This window comes from Lolium perenne, chromosome 1 (genome assembly GCF_019359855.2).
Source record: "Lolium perenne isolate Kyuss_39 chromosome 1, Kyuss_2.0, whole genome shotgun sequence".
Classification (NCBI taxonomy): domain Eukaryota; kingdom Viridiplantae; phylum Streptophyta; class Magnoliopsida; order Poales; family Poaceae; genus Lolium; species Lolium perenne.
The window spans coordinates 168,022,735-168,028,774 of record NC_067244.2 but is presented as its reverse complement, the minus strand read 5'-3'; positions in this window follow the sequence as shown (position 1 = coordinate 168,028,774).

The window sequence follows — 6,040 nt, the reverse complement described above, 5'->3', positions numbered from 1 at the left end:
TCGTGGCGTGGGGAATCCTTCGCGGGACCTCCACCCCTCCAAACGTGAAGTACCTTCTTGCAAAGGAAGGGAACACGGGAATACATCCTCGTCTCCGCGTGCTATCGGTTATCTCTAACCGAACTCCTTACTTATGATTTAAGTGCTTGTGAGAGCCTTCGTGCTCGAGTTAGTTTTATCCTCATATAGGTTGTTTCACCTAGTTTGCATTAGGCTCACCTTTATATTCCGCAAATCCTAATATTGCAAAGAAAGAATTAAAATCTGTATAAACATATTCACCCCCCCTCTAGGTTTACCATCTCTATACTTTCAATTGGTATCAGAGCCTGGACTCTTATTAAGGGTCCCACCGCCTTAAGAGTGAGATGGAAAAACTATTCGAGGGTCTAGATGAAAACTCTAACTTTTCGGTTAAAGAGATGAAATCTAGATTCTTGGCATATGATGCCGAGAAGAAGAAAAAGGAGGATGACCTACAAAGCCAAATGGCAAACATGACTGCCATGCTTAAGAACTTGACTAGTGGAAATCCTAGTGGGGCTTCGGCCCCTCAAGGGAGTTTCCATGAAGTCAACCATGACTATCCCAAAAACACTTCACCCATGCCTCATATAAACCATAGTGGGAACGTTCCCCATTTTGATGGAACTCACTTTCCTTTTTGGAAATCTGCTATGGAATCTCATATTCGCAGCTGCAGTGTGGAGCTATGAAAGATCATTGTTCATGGATACCGGGAGCCACAAGATCCCATTCGGTTGACCTCCACCGAATTCTACAACCGTCAACTCAATGCCTCCGCACGTGACAAGATTAGGAGTGGCATCAACCGCAAGCTCCTTGATCAAGTCAATGACATAGACTCCGCTAAAGAGTTGTGGGATCGAATCATAGTACTCCAAGAGGGAACCGATTTGATCCAATCAGCTCTTTATGAGACCGCAAAGCAAGAGGCCCATCAGTTCATGATTCGAGAAGGAGAATCCGTGGCCGATGCTTATGCAAGACTTGGTGCTCTTAGAGTAAGGGTCAAGGGACTTGGAGTTGAGAAGTACAATGACGGCTTCGAGATGAATGAAGGATTCATAAAGTCCAAGGTCATTGCTATGATTGCTGTCAAGCAAGAAGACACCAACCTTGCACTCAACTTGCAAATCATGACCAAGAGTGCCGATCTGAACTCCGATGATCTAGTCTCCTATGTGGCCGCTGATACGTCTCCAACATATCGATAATTTCTTATGTTCCATGCTAATTTATTGATGATACACACATGTTTTATACATACTTTATGTCATATTTATGCATTTTCCGGCAGTAACCTATTAACAAGATGCCGAAGAGCCAGTTGCTGTTTTTTGCTGTTTTTGGTTTTAGAAATCCTAGTAAGGAAATATTCTCGGAATTGGACGAAATCAACGCCCAGGGTCTTATTTTTCCACGAAGCTTCCAGAAGTCCGAAAGGGAAACGAAGTGGGGCGACGAGGTGACGCCACAGCAGGGCGGCGCGGCCCAGGCCCTGGCCACGCGGCCCTAGCGTGTGGGCCCCTCGTGACGCCCCCTGACCTACCCTTCCGCCTACATATAGCCTTCGTCGAGATAACCCCAGTACCGAGAGCCACGATACGGAAAACCTTCCAGAGACGCCGCCGCCGCCAATCCCATCTCGGGGGATTCAGGAGATCGCCTCCGGCACCCTGCCGGAGAGGGGAATCATCTCCCGAAGGACTCTTCATCGCCATGATCGCCTCCGGATTGATGTGTGAGTAGTTCACCCCTGGACTATGGGTCCATAGCAGTAGCTAGATGGTCATCTTCTCCTCATTGTGCTATCATTGTTGGATCTTGTGAGCTGCCTAACATGATCAAGATCATCTTTTTGTAATGCTACATGTTGTGTTTGTTGGGATCCGATGAATATGGAATGCTATGTTATGTTGATTATCAATCTATCATCTATGTGTTGTTTATGATCTTGCATGCTCTCCGTTTCTAGTAGAGGCTCTGGCCAAGTCATTACTTGTAACTCCAAGAGGGAGTATTTATGCTCGATAGTGGGTTCATGCCTCCATTAAATCTGGGACAGTGACAAAAAGTTCTAAGGTTGTGGATGTGTTGTTGCCACTAGGGATAAAACATCAATGCTATGTCTAAGGATATTTGTGTTGATTACATTACGCACCATACTTAATGCAATTGTCTGTTGTTTGCAACTTAATACTGGAAGGGGTGCAGATGCTAACCTGAAGGTGGACTTTTTAGGCATAGATGCATGCTGGATAGCGGTCTATGTACTTTGTCATAATGCCCAATTAAATCTCACACTACTCATCATAATATGTATGTGCATTGTCATGCCATCTTTATTTGTCAATTGCCCAACTGTAATTTGTTCACCCAACATGCTATTTATCTTATGGAGAGACACCACTAGTGAACTGTGGACCCCGGTCCATTCTTTACATCGAATACAATCTACTGTAATACTCGTTCTTATTGTTCTCTGCAAACATCATCATCCACACTATACATCTAATCCTTTGTTACAGCAAGCCGGTGAGATTGACAACCTCACTGTCACGTTGGGGCAAAGTAATTTGGTTGTGTTGTGCAGGTTCCACGTTGGCGCCGGAATCCCTGGTGTTGCACCGCACTACACTCCGCCGCCATCAACCTTCAACGTGCTTCTTGACTCCTACTGGTTCGATAAACCTTGGTTTCTTACTGAGGGAAACTTACTGCTGTATGCATCACACCTTTCACTTGGGGTTCCCAACGGTCGCGTGCTGTACGCGTGTCAAGCTAAATTTCTGGCGCCGTTGCCGGGGACGTGAAGGAAAATTACACCACAGAGATTTATAACTCCCACATCAACTGCACGCCAGCAAATAAATTTCTGGCGCCATTGTCGGGGAGATCAAGACACGCTGCAAGGGGAGTCTCCACTTCCAATCTCTTTACTTTGTTTTTGTCTTGCTTTATTTTTATTTACTTCTTTGTTTGCTGCATTATATCAAAAATACAAAAAAATTAGTTACTTGCTTTACTTTATTTACTATCTTGCTTGCATTCTCAATATTAAAAACACAAAAAAATTAGTTACCTGCATTTACTTTATCTAGTTTGCTTTATTTACTCTTGCTAAAATGGGTACTCCTGAAAATACTAAGTTGTGTGACTTCACAAACACAAATAATAATGATTTCTTATGCACACCTATTTCTCCACCTGCTACTACAGCAGAATTCTTTGAAATTAAACCTGCTTTACTGAATCTTGTCATGAGAGAGCAATTTTCTGGTGTTAGTTCTGATGATGCTGCTGCCCATCTTAATAATTTTGTTGAACTATGTGAAATGCAAAAATATAAGGATGTAGATAGTGACATTATAAAATTAAAATTGTTTCCTTTCTCATTAATAGGAAGAGCTAAAGATTGGTTGCTATCTTTGCCTAAGAATAGTATTGATTCATGGACTAAATGTAAGGATGCTTTCATTGGTAGATATTATCCTCCTGCTAAAATTATATCTTTGAGAAGTAGCATAATGAATTTTAAGCAATTGGATAATGAGCTTGTTGCTCAAGCATGGGAAAGAATGAAATCTTTGGTTAAAAATTGCCCAACCCATGGACTGACTACTTGGATTATCATCCAAACCTTTTATGCAGGACTGAATTTTTCTTCATGGGACCTATTGGATTCAGTTGCTGGAGGTACTTTTATGTCCATCACTCTAGGCGCCGCAACAAAGCTTCTTGATAATATGATGATTAATTACTCTGAATGGCACACAGAAAGAGCTCCACAAGGTAAGAAGGTAAATTCTGTTGAAGAAACCTCCTCCTTGTGTGATAAGATTGATGCTATTATGTCTATGCTTGTGAATGGTAGATCTAATGTTGATCTTAATAATGTTCTGTTAGCTTCATTGGTTGCCCAAGAAGAACATGTTGATGTGAACTACATTAAAAATAATAATTTCAACAACAACGCTTATCGGAATAATTCTAGTAACAACTATAGGCCATATCCTTCTAATAATGGTAATGGTTATGGTAATTCTTATGGTAATTCTTACAACAATAATAGGAGTTCACCCTCTGGTCTTGAAGCCATGCTTAAAGAATTTATTAGTACACAAACCGCTTTTAACAAATCTGTTGAACAAAAGCTTGGAAAAATTGATATTCTTGCTTCTAAAGTTGATAGTCTTGCTGTTGATGTTGATCTTTTGAAATCGAAAGTTATGCCTAATGAAAATAAGGATATTAAGTCAATTGCTACAGCAAACGCCATCCAAGTTTGAATTAATGAGAATATAAGATTGATGGCCGAATTGCGTGCTAGGTGGGAAAAAGAAGAAGATGCTAAAAATAATGTAGCTAAAGTTTGGACTATTACCACCACTAGTAATGCTAATGATTCACATGTTGCTACACCTCCTACTATCAATGGTAAAATAATTGGAGTTGGCAATGTTTCTACTCCTAATGCAAAGCGTGAAAAACTGCCTGAAACTGCTAAAACTGCTGAAACGGCTTGTGATAAAACTGCTGAATTTTTTTCACATATTGGGGACAATGATCCCATTGCTTTAGATCATAATGGTTTAGATTTTGATGATTGTCACATCTCTGAAGTTATAAAGTTCTTACAAAAACTTGCTAAAAGTCCTAATGCTAGTGCTATAAATTTGGCCTTTACAAAACATATTACAAATGCTCTCATTAAAGCTAGAGAAGAGAAACTAAATCGTGAAACTTCTATTCATAGGAAATTAGAAGATGGTTGGGAGCCCATCATTAAGATGAAGTTCAATGATTTTGATTGTAATGCTTTATGCGATCTTGGTGCAAGTATTTCTGTTATGCCTAGAAAAATCTATAATATGCTTGACTTGCCACCATTGAAAAATTGTTATTTGGATGTTAATCTTGTTGATAATTCTACAAAGAAACCATTGGGGAGGATTGATAATGTTCGCATTACGGTTAACAATAACCTTGTCCCCGTTGATTTTGTTGTCTTGGATATTGAATGCAATGCATCTTGTCCCATTATTTTGGGAAGACCTTTTCTTCGAACTGTTGGTGCTATTATTGATATGAAGGAAGGCAATATTAAATATCAATTTCCTCTCAAGAAAGCTATGGAATACTTCCCTAGAAAGAGAATGAAGTTACCTTTTGATTCTATTATGAGAACAAATTATGATGTTGATGCTTCGTCTCTTGATGTTACTTGATACACACTTTCTGCGCCTAGCTGAAAGGCGTTAAAGAAAAGCGTTTATGGGAGACAACCCATGATTTTACTTCTGCACTTTTGTTTTTTATTTGAGTCTTGGAAGTTGTTACTACTGTAGCAACCTCTCCTTATCTTAATTTTGTTTCATTGTTGTGCCAAGTAAAGTCGTTGATAGTAAGGTTCATACTAGATTTGGATTACTGCGCAGAAACAGATTTCTTGCTGTCACTAATTTGGACAGTGTTCTCTGTAGGTAACTTATAAAAATCTGCCAATTTACGTGAGTGATCCTCAGATATGTACGCAACTTTCATTCAATTTGAGCATTTTCATCTAAGCAAGTCTGGTGCACCTAAAAAATTCGTCTTTACAGACTGTTCTGTTTTGACAGATTCTGCCTTTTATTTCGCATTGTCTGTTTTGCTATGCTTGATGGATTTCTTTATTCCATTAACTTTCAGTAGCTTTGTGCAATGTCCAGAAGTGTTAAGAATGATTATGTCACCTCTGAACATGTGAATTTTTGATTATGCACTAACCCTCTAATGAGTTTGTTTTGAGTTTGGTGTGGAGGAAGTTTTCAAGGATCAAGAGAGGAGGATGATACAATATGATCAAGGAGAGTGAAAGCTCTAAGCTTGGGGATGCCCCCGTGGTTCATCCCTGCATATTTCAAGAAGGCTCAAGCATCTAAGCTTGGGGATGCCTTGGGCATCCCCTTCTTCATCGACAACATTATCAGGTTCCTCTAGTGAAACTATATTTTTATTCCGTCACATCTTATGT